We start from the raw sequence: 15,099 nt of genomic DNA on the forward strand, positions 1-15,099 counted from the left end.
ATTCCGGTCAAGGGCATGTACCTTGGTTGCAGGCACATCCCCAGTAGGGGGTGTGCAGGAGGCAGCTGATGGATGTTTCGCTCTCATCGATGTTTCTCTCTATCCCTCTCCCTTCCTCTCTGTAAAATATCAATAAAATATATTTTTAAACAAGTTAGACAAATTAAAGACAATTAGTAAGTTAGGTGGTGCACGGACTCATTCACTCGACCACTATTTATTGCACACCAGCTGGGCACTGTTCACAGCCATGAGGAGAGACAGACAATCCCTGCTTGCATTCTATGAGGGGAGCAAGATAAATATATGAGTAACTAGACACGTAAGTCCAGTGGTAAATGCTATAGAGAAAAATGAAGCAGGGACGGAGATAAATGGGGGAGTGGCGTGCAACACATCACTGAGAAGTCACATCTGAGGAAAGAAGTGAAGAAAGTGCGAGTGAACCAAGCATATGCACGTCTAGGGAAGGAGACCTGGCAGAGGGAACAGCTGGTGCTAAGGTCCTGGGGCAGGCTCACACCTGGCAGGTTTGAGGATGGTGCACAGAATGTGGAGGTGGGACACAGGTGAGAAAAACAGGTTCTCTAATGGCCCTTCTGCCTCTGCCCTTTGGGATCTCAGGGATCCCCTGCATTGCTGCCATTTGTACACACACACACACACCGTGTAGCACAAGTATTCTCAATGCTGGTGTGAGCTAGCCAGCAGCAGCACATGCTCCCCTGCACACGCCCGTGCACGGAGGTGCTGCTTGCTTCACCCCTGCACTACACGAAGCAGAGCATGCATGCACACACACACACACACAGAGCATAACCCACACATGATGTGTGCACACTGAGCACCCACAGGTGTGCACATGGGGACACACAGGTGCTCAGGTGGCAGACTGGCATGGATGCACATGCAGCAGGTGCACACCTTGTAGGAGGGCACAGGTGTCCCCCTCCTGCCGGACTGCTCTGTCTCCAGGTAAATGAGTTACCGGACAACCCCTGCCTGGAGGGCACATGCTACTGGAGATGGTGAGTGCTCCATGGGTGGTTTCAAATTCGATTCTCCAGCATGTCTGCGCCTCAGCCGTGGTCTCCCTTTTCTAGGGGTGCACTAAAATCTGCCACCTCATGCTCAAACGTCCCTGTTGCTGTGGAGAATGTCCCCTTTTCTAACACTACTGCAATCTAACGGATAAGCCATGTAACAAGCCTAGCACAGCACTGTAAATGTTACCAGCTGCTCCCAGCGTCATTGCTCATTGCACTCATCCCTGGCTTCCTCCCTTTAGGATGCTTGGGCAGCTGAAGAGGAGGAAAGGGCCGGACTGGGAGCTGCAGGCCTGGATTTAAGTCTCCAACTCATTGTGAGGCCTCAGGCAAGTGCCGTTCCCGATCCAGGCCAAATCAGAAGCCTGCAGAATCCATCAGGGAGTGTGCCCCAAATGCAGATTCCTCGGCTCCGCCCCAGACCCAGCACCACAGAACACGCATGTGAACAGCCTCCCTGAGGGGTTCTGACGTAGTCAGGTTGGGGACCACTGGGCTTTAGAGCCCACGATTTTATAAATGTGCTTGTAACAACACACAGGAAAATGCATAATGTTAACAAAAAAATGCACTTGAGAAAACAGATTTTGTACATAACTATATCCACTAATTATATACTAGCCCTTCAACACGCACTACATTTTTATAGTTTTATAGCCCCGACACAACCGTCAGAGACGGAAGCAGAGCAGGAACTGTTACAGTACTTCACAGACCAGAAAAGTGACGCAGAGCAGGCCAAGGGCGCCTTGCAGAACACAGGTCTCTGGCTCGGCCATGTGAGGTGTGCCCCCTCTGGCCTTATCACCTCATCCCGTGTGGTTCTGACTTCCTGCCCTGAGTGTACCTGCCCTTTCACTCCAGGCTTACACTGCACACACATGACTTCAACAACTCAAGGTTCTCGGAAAATGGGGCCACCTCACCCAGCTAACGTCCTTCCAGTCCTAAGGGCCTCCTCAGTGGGCAGTGCAGGGAGTTCCCAAAGCCCCAACTCCACACCTGCCGTTTGATCCAAAATGGTCCTTCTGTTCCAGCCAACCTGAGTTCCAGTCCAGGCGGAGCCGATCACTGGCTACAGTGACTGTTAGCGAGCCTCGCATATGCTGAGCCTCGGGTTCCTCTTCTGTAAACGGGTCTCCTAATTCCCACCCTGCAGGGTGAGTGGGAGGACCGGGTCTCATATGTGCAAAGTACCTACGCTTCTGTGACGATGGAACTCCGCTAACTCACAGGCTAGTGCAGCGGTTCTCAACCTGTGGGTCGCGACCCCTTTGGGGGTCAAACGACCCTTTCACAGGGATCGCCTAAGACCATCGGAAAACACATATATAATTACATATTGTTTTTGTGATTAATCACTATGCTTTAATTATGTTCAATTTGTACCAATGAAAATACATCCTGCATATCAGATATTTACATGAAGATTCATAACAGTAGCAAAATTACAGTTATGAAGTAGCAACGAAAATAATTTTATGGTTGGGGGTCACCACAACAGGAGGAACTGTATTAAAGGGTCGCGGCATTAGGAAGGTTGAGAACCACTGGGCTAGTGTGAGCTGCTGGGAGGCAGGATTCTCTCTCATTCATCAGTGTGCCCACACCTACCATGTGTAATACACGCTCAATAAAAATGTGCTGATGCACGAAGACATGATATCGCCAAAGCCACTCTCTGCTAGTCCTAGCTTACCTCTCGGCTTGGGGGCTGGAGGCACAGCGCAGGGATGGTCAGGGCCAGAAGGGAGGGGCTGTGGCTCCTGGGAAGTGCCCTGCACCTGCCAAGGCCCTGACGAGGGGAGGCCATGTCCGGGGAGCCCTGAACGTAATCCTGTTGACTCAGAGGCATAAATAATGCACCAGCATGTTCTCCTCCTGCCACTCGTTACGCTAAGAATAGCACCGGCTACCCTTTCAGGGATTCCACAGCGAAGAGAGCAGGACCTCCAGTCGGGGACAAGCAGGGAAAGAGGTCGCCAGGCTGTGGACGGCCAAGCACCCTCCCTCCAAGCACCTCTTTCCACACCCGTGAGACGGAGGACCCCGAGGTCAGAGCTGAAAGGCTCCTAGAGGCTGGTGGTGAGGAGCACTCAAGGGACGAGGGTGAGGCCTGAGGAGATGGAGCACCCCTCCCCCTTCTTCCACCAGAGCTGTTTTATCTCCCCCTCCCTCCCCCACCCTCCCTCCCAGCTCCCATTCTAAAAAAGCCCAATCCTCTAACCCGCCCTCCCGCCACCTCCTCCCGTGCTCTGTGTTTCATAAGTAAAACTTTGGAGAGAGGGGAAGAGTCTATAGCTTTTAATGCTATTTTCTTTTCTGTTTAAATGGCAGACCTAACGTACACAGTAATTACTCAGGGGTGTTGTTAAATTGCGGATTCTGATTCGGGAGGTCTGGGGTGGGGCCTGACAGTCTGCATTTCTAAGAAGCTTCTGGGTGATGCTGATACTGCATCCATGGGCCAAACACTGAGTATAGAAAAACTAGAGTATTTCTCTTTAGAACAGATGGAGAAACTGAGGCCCAGGGAGGAAAAGGGATGTGCCAAGAGCGCAGAGCAGAGCTGGGCTCAGAACACAGGCCTCCTGACGCCTCCTAGGGTTTTGTCCTAGTGCAGTGGTTGGCAAACTACGGCCCCTTGAGTGTGGCTTTTCCACAAAATACCAGGTGCTGGTGCGATTGAAACTTCATGGCCACACTCAAGGGGCCAAAGAGCCGCATGTGGCTCGCGAGCTGTGGTTTGCTGAACGCTATTCTAGGGGGACTTTGGGGTTGAATGGGGGTGTCTGGAGTGGAATAAGGGACAGGCAGCAATTACAGGCGGCAGGAGTCGGTCAGGGACAGGCCTTCATTCCGCCAAAAGCTGAACCTCTGGGTCCACAGGCTCCCACACGAGTAAAAGGAAATAAGACTCCAGCCTCCCGCCCAGGAGCAAACCCACGCCAGGCACCGGGCATTTGATGGACCAAACCCTCCAGGGAGGCAGGATGCAGCAGGCGGCCGTTAAAGTGCAAACCAGATCAATGGAGAGAAGAGCTGGGCCGAGCACTCCGCATGCAGTCGCAGTCGCCGGTGAAGGCTGGGGGGTGCAGAGGGGCCCTCGGCAGCACTATCAGGACAGGACGGACATCAAAGGAAAGAGGAAAAGAAAGGAGGCAAGACCAGCCTCCAGCCTCCCCAACCAGCACAAGGAGCAGCCCCTCCTTCCTAGGACGGCCTCAAACCCCTTCGCAGGCGCCAGGCCCGTTGTGGCAGCCCACTGCCCCCCTTCCTCCCCCGCCGCTCCTCTCGGGGTGCTTCACCCTCCAGCCACACTGGCCCTCCTTCCAGTGCTCAGACAGGGACCAAGTATCTCTCACCCCAGGGCCTTTGCACTGGCTGCTGCTCTTGCCTAGACCCCTTTCTCCCCTCACCCTCTGTTGTCCCTTTCTGGTCTGTTTCCAGGTCTAGGGAGGGCTTGTCTGCCCTTGGAGGTCACATTCCTCTGCCACAGCACCCTCTGCCTCTCCTCCAAACTCCCACCAGGGCGGTAATTCCATCATTATTTGTTTTAGCATCAGTCTGCCTTGTCTGATCCTAAGCAGCCCCCATAGGGCAGGGACCTGGGTCGTCATTTCTCTGATATGCCTCTGCCCCCACGCCATAGCTGGGGCTCAATAAATACTTGTTGACTGAATAAGGGAATAAATGAATAAAAACACTGCTCATATTACCACTGCAAAGCCTTCACCTCTGTGGTTTCAAGTGACCTCGCTTACCCAGGAGAAGTTGTACAGGACCTGGATTTGCAAGATTATCTGGGTACACAGCCCTCTGCCCTGCCACACTGCCGCTGAGCGGCCCGAGGTCACGTGGCCTCCCTGAAGGGGTCTGCAGCTCTGCTGGTGGGTCTGTGTGAGAGGCGGAATCGGAGAAAGCTGCTGAAAGCTGTAAAGAGCTTTAGCTGGTGGCGTTACTCTGTCCTTGTTTGAGGCTTAGAGAGGGAAAGGGCCTCATTCAAGGCCAGACAGCCAGTGTGTGGTGATGCCAGGCCCCCCTGGCACAGCTTAAAGCCAACAGCTGAGATTCGGGCCCACCCAGGCTCGGTGAGGGCACCATCTGCCTGGAGGCTGGGCAGGGGTGGAGGAGGCAGAGGAGAGGGTGGCTGGGAGCATTCAGCCTCAGGCCCAGAGCCAGGGTGGGGAGGGTGGGGCCCCAGCGGGAACCCTGAGTGGGACCTGGCAGCTGGGCATGGGGGAGCCAACTGGCACAGGCTGGGTGGTAGCATGCTTGCTCTCCATGCGCGTGACAGTCTATTTTTTAATCAGCACCCTTCCCATCCCCCAACTCCATGTGCCCTCCCAACGGGCCCATAGCAGGAATCTTGGCTGAGACCAGGCCCCCCTTGGCGATGGGTGGTAGGGTCCCCACGTTCCACACCCCATAGTGCCCTTAAGTACTACGCAGCCAGGGTCGGGACAGAGATGCAGAGAATAAGGGCGCCTCCTGCTTATGACCTTGGGCCTGTCCCTGGACTCTCTGACCTCAGTTTCCCCCATGTGTACAGTGATGGGAGGCAGTCAGACTCCATGGGATCCACTCAAGCTTCACAGCACTAACGACGCCCACTCATCAGGCCCTGGCCGGGCCTCCCCTGCCCACAGCCCTCCCAGGCGCACCTGACCCTCCCTGGCCTGCTCCTGAGGGAGGAGGGAAGGGGAGAGAGGCCGAGCGAGCTCAAGGGCCAAGCTCAGGCCCCAGACCTCAGACCCAGTGAGGCTTCTGCTAGGACCTGAGGGGCAGAGGTGATGAGGATCGAGGAGGAGTGCTGTGTGTTCTTAAGCAGGTAGCTTGGCCCCTCTGAGCCTCTGACACTTCATCTAAAGCAGGAGAGACTATGTGGTGCAGTAGTAGCATACGGGCTCTGGGGCCAGGCTGCCTGGGTTTGAATCTGGCCACTTACCAGCTGTGTGACTTTGGGAGCTCCCTTAATCTCTCTGTGCCTCAGTTTCCCGTCTGTAAAAGGCTGATAATAATAGTACTTCACGTAGTTGTTGGCATGTAAAGAAATTGGAACACCCCTGGCACATAGTCAATGACCATAAACATGAGAGCACTGGCCTTGTCTTTTGAACACTCTTCATCTCTAAGAGATATTATTCCAGAGGATAAATGCAAGTCTCGGCTCAGCCCGCTCTCCTGCCTGTGGGGCTCATCAGCCTGCCCCTTCGATAGCCCCTCCTGCTGACCCCATGTTTCTGGAGTCTGTTGAGCTCTTCCACCCCCACGGCCCCCACATATCCTTCTTAGCCCGTTTCATGGCAGCTCAGAACAGAGGCCTGAGTCTCAGAGGAAGCACAATAACTTGTCCAAGACCGCGAGCCAGTTAGCAAAGACTCGAGGTTCAGGCAGCCATTCCTGAAGCGCAGGTCAGGCCCTTTCCACTGGGCTGTGCCCATCCTCCCACCCTCAAAACCTGTTCCTGGCCAAACGCCAAGAAGTAATTTAAACTGAGATATGAGTCCTGAGTGAGTGTCCATCTCCCCAAGGGCTTCCTATTTTAACAGAGATCAAGACATGATAATACTACTATTTAATAAGTAATAGGGTGTGGTTTTTTAAGCAGTATTAGCTCATTTAATTTTCAGAGCAACAGTACAAGATAAGATCTATGATTGTTTCCATCTTATAGACAGAAAACAGAAGCCTGGAGAGGTTATATAACATGCTCCAGCTCTCCCAGCGACTCGGCTGGGAACCCAGGGCTCCGGCCACGGCATCTGCATCTGTGCGTTAGCCTCGCGGGAAGCCGGCAGTACGGGAGCAGATTGAATCTGGTCCGTCGGTAGCAGCCCTGGGCCGCAGGCAGGGTAGTGCAGGGTCACCCACTGGTATGCAGTACTGCCTCACCAAGTGGAAAAGATGAAGCGAGGATGGTGGAATTTCAGGCAGTGGCCAGTTGGTAAAGATTTCATTCTGGAGAGAGAGGGCTTTTGTAAGCCTCTGGAATTACAGGGCCGGGAGGCTGTCCCCACACTGACTCCTCCTCCGGGACAGTTCACAAAGGACTCTGAGCTCACACACACACTGGGCGAACTCAACAGAGCCCAGCCACCCGTCTGACCAGGTCACGGGTCCCAGGCTCCTTCGGGCGGGTCTGCAGTCCGAAGCCCCGAAGCCCGGAGCAATGAAGGCATTTTCACAGCCGTAGCCGTTGTCCCGCCCCCTCATACCTGCAGTTCCTGCTTCGACCTTTCACCATCCTCAGAAACACTTTCCTCCCGACCAAATCCCTCCCATTCTTCTAGACCTGAGTTCTGGTCATGAGCCAGCCATGACCACACCTTCCGATAACATTCAGGCCTCTGCTCCAATGTCCTTCCAGAGAGAGCCCTTCCCTAACCACCAGCACAACGTAGCCCCTCTCCGTCTTAGCGGCATCGCCTACAGTTCACGGTGCCCCTTGTATCTCTCTGGAATCACCTTGCTGATGTCTTTGCTTCGCTTTTTCTTAACTATCTACCCAATTAACATGTAGCTTCTTGAGGGCAGGGGCCTGACTGCAACTCCAATGCCTGCCTAAAGGTCCCCCCTCCTCCCCTGCAACCCCGGTAGCCAGGGACACTGAGCTCCAGAGAGAGCAAGGGATTCACCCAAGGTCACACAGCAAGCAAGTGGCTAGCACCTAGGTTGCTGCACTGCAGGCTGTCCCCATCCCCACCCCAGTCGACTCTGCGGGCTTATCTTGTCCCTGCTGCCACACTACCTTGGGGCCAGGGCCGGCAAGTCCTCCACAACAGCACCCCTCCACTTCCCCAGGGGCCCACAGTGCCCAGTCTGGGCCCTGACTGCTTCCCCCTCAGTCCCTCCCTTCCTGGCATCAGCCGCTCCGATGAGCTCATGTCTGGAAGCCTGGGAGCTGCTCTGAAGGAAAAGGTGCCTTCCCAGGCCAGGCCCCGAGGCCTGGAGGTGTGTTGGGCCTGTGGGTGACAGCCCTGGCAGGTGGAGGGAGTGTGCTGACCCTGCCCAGCCTACCTCCCAGAGCTGTGACGTGGGCTCAGGGGGATACAGGCTCAGGGGGATGGATGCCAGGTCTGGGGGATGCATGTCAACCATGGAGCCGGTCCGGTGGGGGTGGGGTGGGGGGGTGAAGAGGAGATAGAGAGAAGGCTCCTCTGCCATGTGTGCCCCTCCCACTTATCAAGAAGCAGCACTGGCCTGGCAAGTGGCTCAGTTGGTTGGAGCATCATCTTTGCACCAAAAGGTCACAGGTCCGATTCCTGGTCAGAGCACATGCCCAGGTTCTGGTTCCATCCCGCATCAGGGTGCATGCAGGAGGCAACAAATAAATGTTTCTCTCTCCCATCGATGTTTCTCTCTCTCTCCCTCTCCTTTCCTCTCTCTCTAAAATCAATAAAAACATTTTTTTAAAAAGAGTAATTAAAAAAAAAAAAAAGGCAGCAACTCTGTTCCAAGGAAAGGCAGCTCTGCTGCCTTCTACTCACAGAATCACCCTGGGCAAATCTCTTCCCCTCTCCAGCCTCAGTCTCCCCAACTCTAAAATGGGGAGATTAGGTAAAATGATGACTGAAGGGGCTAGGGATCAGTTGGGAACCAGGCACCTGATTGTCACAGGGTCTTTTTCTAAAAAATATTTTTACTGATTTTCAGGGAGGAAGGGAGAAGGAGAGAGAAATAGAAACGTCAATGATGAGAGACAATCATTGACCCGATGCCTCCTGCACGCCCCCCACTGAGGATCAAGCCCACACCTGGGCATGTGCCCTTGACCGGAATCAGATCCAGGACCTCAGTCCTCAGGCCGACGATCTAGCCACTGAGCCAAACCAGCTAGGGCAGGGTCTTTTTCCTTTTGTTCACCTTAGGGCAGTGGTTCTCAACCTCGGCTGCACATTAGAATCACCTGGGAATCTTTTTAAAATCCTGATTTCTGGGCCTCATCCTCCGGAAATTCTGTTTCTTTGTTACTAATGTTGTGGCCCCACCCCATAACAAAGAAACAGAATTTCCAGAGGATGGGGCCCAGAAATCAGGATTTTAAAAAGATTCCCAGGTGATTCTAATGTGCAACCACTGCCTTAGGGGAAGGGCAACAGCCTACAAGGAGGGAAGGAGTTAAAGGCTTATTTTAACCATGTAAATGCTGATTCCAACCACAGTTTAATTTGGGTACTAGTTTGGGAGATGGGGTGGCTGGCCTAGGGCCTGCAAAGTGGGGGGCGGCCTGAAAAGTGGTGAGTGGGAGCCAGGTGGGAAGTTCTCTGAGCATCAAATTAAGTGATCCTAGTCCATTTCCCTCATTGGGGAAACTGAGGCCCAGAGGAGGAGGAGCCAGCCCAAGATCTCACATGGAGACAGAGGCAGGGGACCCGCCTCAAGCAGCAGGCCATCTTCACTCCCCTAAGGGGGCCCAGTCCACTGCCTGAGGTACACGGTACATAGTTTGTGGGGGGGCTCTGTCCCAGCACAGGATGGGGGCCAGGCCTCGGGTTGGTGACAGGCAGGCTGGCACCAGTAAAGACTCCAGTCCCTCACCCCAGCGTCCCCTTGTCCCTCTGGCCAGCATCCTGTCTCAGCCGACTCCTTGCAACACGGCAGGGGTGGGGCACACTCCGACCACCCCTACAGCCACCACCAGCACTGTAGTTGTCCCCTTGGGGCCCCCTTCCCACCCTCTCCCTGGGAGCCAGCGGGGGCAGGGGTCTCGCCCCAAGATCACACAGCAAGTGGGTTCATTCCAGTGCCACCTGCCACTCGGGACAGGGTGGGAGCGGGGCGGGTGCTGCTTCCCTGCTCACTCCTGTCCCTGTGGACAACCCGGACAGCGAGCACGGCGGGTGGGGGTGTCTTGTCAGGGCCCTGAATGGGGCCCCGCGAGGGCCCCCGTGTTCACGTGGCAAATGGAGCAAGAGTCGTGATGTTGTGAGCATTAGACGTGGAGCCATAGGACAGTCCCCGCTCTCCCCTAGGAGCTCAGGCTAGGCCTCGATTTCCCCGATTTCCCGGGTGGGGCTCGGGCCGGGGTCCCCGCCGTCAGACAACTCAGTCCTGCGTGCCTCGCCCGCACAGCCCGAACCCCGCGCCAGCTGCCCCGCCCGCGGGAAGGGGGGCCGCGGCTGAGCACACGCCGTTCCGCGGCCCCGCAGGCGCCCATGTCAACCCCGGGCAGAGTCCAGCCTTCCCCGGGCGGCTGGGGCGCGCAGACCTCCGGCGGCGGCCCACCCGTGGGGCCGGGGCCGGGGCGCGGGCTGGGCGCCCACGCTGCCCGGGGAGAGGCTTCCCGGAGCTGCTCCGGAGCCTGGAGATCCTCCGGCCCGCCCTCCGCCGCACGTGCAGACGGGGAAACTGAGGCCCCGAGCGCAGCAGCCCCTTGGCCAGGTCGCCCTGCTGGGGAGCCTGGAGCCGAGAGGTGCCACCTCCATCCGGGCGGCACCCGACCGCACAGGTGGGAAGGGCGAGGTGCGCTGGGTGCGCGCACCCCTGCCAGCCGGCTCCCCTCACTCACCTCCAGCCTCCGCGTCCCCGGCTCACGGGCGCCTCCACTCTGCGCACCTGGCCGCGTCCGTCAGGCCGCCCCGCCCCGAGACCCTCGCCCCTCCCGCCTGGGCGCCCCTTCCCCGGCCGCCGCCGCCGCAGCCACCTCCACCGACTAGCGGGCGGCTCGGGACCGGAGCCGGAGGGCTGGACGGGCGGGGAGCCGCGCTCCTGCAGGCCGCTCCCCCGGGCCCTAGCGCCGCCCCTCGCCCGCCCGCCCCGCCCCGCCCTCCGAGGTGCGACGTTCCCCCACCCCCACCCCCACGGGGTCGGGTCCCGGGTCCCCCAATCTCTCCATCTTTCCTCCCCCTTTGCCTCACTCTCTGCGTCTGGTTGTCTGCCTCCGTTTCCTCCTCCTGTTCACATCTCTAGGTCACCCCTTCTGCTTTCTGTTCCACTAGTTTCTTCAGGACTTCCCATCCACCTATCTCCACCTTTTCTCTCTGTCCTCGCCATACCCCCACCCCCACTTAAATCTGCCTGTGATTCTCTCCCCATAACTAGCGCCGCCTCCCTCTCCCCCACGTTCAGACCAGGTGCAGGACCCTCTGCAGCCACCTCCTGCCCTCAGCCCCAGTCACTAGACTAGAACGTAGGGAGATGAGAACCGAGGGAGGCTGTCAACCTCCCCCCCTGCAGCCTGGGGCTGTCCCCTGACTTAACCAGTGGGCCAGCAACAAGGGCCAGAAAGCCCTGTGCCTCTTGGGCTTCAGCTCCCCATCTTCTCATTGAACTAAACTCCACTGGGACTGAGCCCAGCAGAGCCCGGCAGGCAGCAATCAGTGCGATGGGAATCACATGGGATGCTGCTAAAAGTCCAGAGTCCCAATTCTGGTGCCCCTGCCCAGGGAAAGGGAGACGTACTACGGGGCTGGGAAACAGGCCTGAGAGCAAGCACCCTTCACTCTCCCAAAATTTTGACACAAAACCACACGTGGAAAGATGCTGGCCTGGGTTTTCACCGAAGTTTCCCTGGGTTCCAAGTACCCCAGCCCTTCAACCAGGGTGGTTCCACTTTCATTTGTCTTTTATGTCCAGTTCTTTCTGTGCTTAGATTTCTGCTAAAGGAAGTCAGAAACGAGCTGCTGGGTACCCAAACACGGAACTGCAGGTGGCCTGGTTTGGGGACGTTCCCTGGCCCCAGGGGGCGGGCTCAGAGTGCTGGTCAGGTGACAGATGACAAGCCCTCCCTGGCCGCTCTGCCTCCTGGGTCACAGAGAATCCCCCCAACACCGTGGATGCTCTTGTGCTGGGCCTGCCCCAGGTGGGGGTGGGAGGCACAGAGGGGCCCTGGAGATTGGCATGAGGCAGGGTGTGTTGCCTGCCCTGTGAGTGTGTGTGCGAAGAAAGTGGCTACAGCCCAGCCTGTGGGAAACCAGGAAACAAACTGTGTGGGTGAGAGAGAGGAGAGAGAGGCTAGGATTACTGTGTGGGTGGGTATGAAAGAGAAAGAGATGGGGAGAGGAAGGAGGACAGAAAGTGGTTCGTTCTGTACGTAGGTGTGTGACAGTGGGCGTGCAAGAGTGGATATGCCTGTAAAAGAAAATGTGTGCATATGTAAGAGAGATTTCAAAGTGTAGGTGTGTGAGCAAGAGAAAATGGAGAAAAGACCATGATTTCACCTGTATCTAAGGGAGGGAATCTGTGTGCTTATATGTTTCAGGTGGCACTATAGCTATGTATGCAAATCTGATACGTGTGAAAGGCATGTATGGGTCAGGGGGGGGTTGTGGGAGGGTGTTTATGGATGTATACCCCATGCATGGGTGTGTGGGTGCCTGAGGGCATGCACGTGTGCACATGTGTGCATGTGTGTGCAGATGTGAGTATACACACGTTTGCATAACAACGAGATGTGTATACACTATGCATGTTTACATGCATGTTTGTGTGTGTGTTTGTGTACATGTGAGGTATACATGAACCAGTGAGCCCTGCTCCCACACCATCACCCTCCTATTACTGTCCCTGTAGAGTTGGGGAGTAGGAGGAGCAGTGGGTGGCGCCCTGCCTTTCTGACTGCCCTCTCTCCCAAGGACGGAGGAGCAGGGGCCATGTCCTTGGCCAGTGACCACCGTCAGCTCTTTTCATGCGCACGGATTCCTCTGCTTCCTCTAGATAGACATGGCCAGGGGCCGGGCTCATCTGACAACCCAGATCCACCCCAGAGGCTCAGGCAGTGTCCCTCCAGATACCCCAAACCTCCAATACCAAGCGGCCTGGAGAGGAGGGGAAGTCACCTTCCCAAAGCCACGAGTGAGGTCAGCGTGAATCCTACGCCTCCCTGAGTGTCTCCATGGGGGAAGAAGATGACTTCACAGAACCCCCTGCCACCCGCCGAGCCTGAGCAACCTTTTCCCAGCCCCAGTGGGTGGAAGAACTCAGCCTGCTGCCTCAGCTCCATGGAGACAAGGCAGTACAGAGGGTAGTGTAAAGCATGGACCACACCTCCCAGGGTTCAACTCTTAGCTCCTCCAGCCTCAGGCCTGAGACTTGGCCTTAGTTTCCTTATCTATGAAGCAGAAATAAGAAACGTATGAACTTCTTAGTGTTATTTAGAGGATGAAATGAAGTAAGCCATACACTCGTTTTGCCTTGGTTTCCTCATCTGTGAAACAGATAAAAAAAAAAGTATGAATTTTCTAGGGTTAATTAGAGGATGAAATGAAGTAACCCATGCAAAGCATTTAGCACAGAGCCTGGTGGCTGAGCTGGGAGGAGGAAGCCCTGGGTTCTAGCTCTAGCTTTGCCACCGACTTACTGTGTGACTTTGAACAAGTTGATTGCCATCTCTGGGCTTCAGAGTCTCCACAGTGATCTCAATGAGTCCTTCCTGTTATGACCAGCTGAGACTTTGCAGAGAGGACATTCTCTGGGCCTCATGGGGCTCTCTTGGTGAGCTGTGGACTAAGGAGTGCGGGCTGAGGCCTAATAATGAGCCCCACATGACACTTTCCTTCCCTTGTATATTCTCCCCAGTTGGCAGCAGCTGGTGGCGGGGAACTTGAACTGCTGCCCACCTCATCTGTCTGTACCCCCTGACTCTCCAGCCGGCCAAGGACCCCATTCTGCCCTGCTCAGCTGGTACTCAAGCCTTAGAGCAATGGCACTGGTACCCACCCATCCAAGTGGTGGGTACCTGAGGCAGAAGATGTCATGACCCATACTTAAAGCTGTCAAGAGAGGCAGTTATAATTGTGGAAGGACGGGTATAATTGTCTGAAGATGCTTACAGTCCTCTAGGGGGACGGGAGGAAGCTTTAAAAGGAAGCCCTAATCCACTAATAACCTGGCAGCTCCATTGGCCTCTTCCCTCCGGCTCTCCGGGCAGAGAGGAGGGACTCTGACCACTCCCCTCCCCAAGGGAGCAGAAGGCCAGTGTGGCTCTGGCCCCAGAGCACCCGATTTCTACTCTCCTGCAAGAGCCAGCCCCCTTCCTGCCTCCACCTCTGAGAAGTCTTCCCTGCCATTCCATCCTCCTGAGGTCACTCTGCCTCCTATCTCTAGAAATGTTCAGGGCAGAACTGGAGGACCATCTGGCTGGGTGTTTAAGAGAGGAATGAACTAGACTGTGAGGCAAGAGCACGCTCTTGGTCTCAGCTCCAACACGGATTTGGTGACCTTGAGCAGAGGACCTCAGTCTCCGAGCCTCAGTTGCCTCACCTGTACAATGGGAACATTCGTACATTCGTGCCCTGAGAGGCTGTAGTGAGATCAATGAGGAGACACTAAAGATCTAGCTCCATACGAGAAGACGATCTATCTGCGCAGGGAGAGGAAACAGCACATGAGGCAGCTCGCTGGCCGCTCCGGCTGAGTTCGTGAGACCTGTCCCCTTAGGTCGCCCTGAGAACTGGCTGGGGGTCCAGGTCCCACAGACGTCCATGGGAAAGTGCCAAGCTCCAGGATTCATTAATATAGTCCCTTCTTCTCCCTTCTCCTTCTATGGTCTCTTCCACTCCAGGTGTCAGCAGACCACACTTCTCCCTTATAAATCCAGAATACAGTGGTGGCCACGGCCAAAGCCCCTTATTTAAAAAAAAAAAAAAAAAAAAAGCTGTGATTGGATCATGGCTTAGCGGCTTGCTAGCCATGAATCTAGGACAAATCACATATGTTCTCTGATCCTCAGTCTTCTCATGTGTGTATGGGAGAGAATAACAGAATGTCCCTCCTGGGATCCTTATGAGAAGAAATGAAATGACATGTGTAAAGCTCTTAGCGCCGTGGGCCTGGCACAGAGGGCTTAACAAATAATGGCTGTTGTATTGTTGAGCAGATGATGGGCATTTTAACGATTAACATCTTTACATGCTTTTCTAGGTTACTCTAACATTTCTAGAACCTTGCCCCATCTAAGATCGCTGTAGCTCACAACAGCTCTATGAAGTAGATAGGGCTCATATTTTTATTCACTTTCACAGATGAAGAAACCGAGGCTCACCCAGGGGCAGGGATTGGCTGGGGTTTGGCTAGTTGGTCCCAGAACCAGCACCCGTGTCTCCTGGCCCCC

General features: G+C 55.5%; 1 protein-coding gene across 2 annotated transcripts in view; it reads right to left on the bottom strand.

The window, feature by feature from the left end:
- LOC118658012 (synaptopodin-like) overlaps positions 1-10,723 on the bottom strand; it is a 29,565-nt gene extending 18,842 nt beyond the window's left edge. Inside the window, exon 1 of one of the 2 annotated variants that reach the window (XM_036312858.1) lies at positions 10,558-10,723. The gene's annotated coding sequence lies outside the window, so the exon portion shown is untranslated. The remainder of the gene's footprint in view (positions 1-10,557) is intronic. The other variant, XM_036312857.1, reaches the window with a different exon arrangement.
- Between the last annotated feature and the right edge of the window lie 4,376 nt (positions 10,724-15,099).

The sequence above is a fragment of the Myotis myotis genome, unplaced genomic scaffold (assembly GCF_014108235.1).
Source record: "Myotis myotis isolate mMyoMyo1 unplaced genomic scaffold, mMyoMyo1.p scaffold_m19_p_6, whole genome shotgun sequence".
Taxonomy (NCBI): Eukaryota; Metazoa; Chordata; class Mammalia; order Chiroptera; family Vespertilionidae; genus Myotis; species Myotis myotis.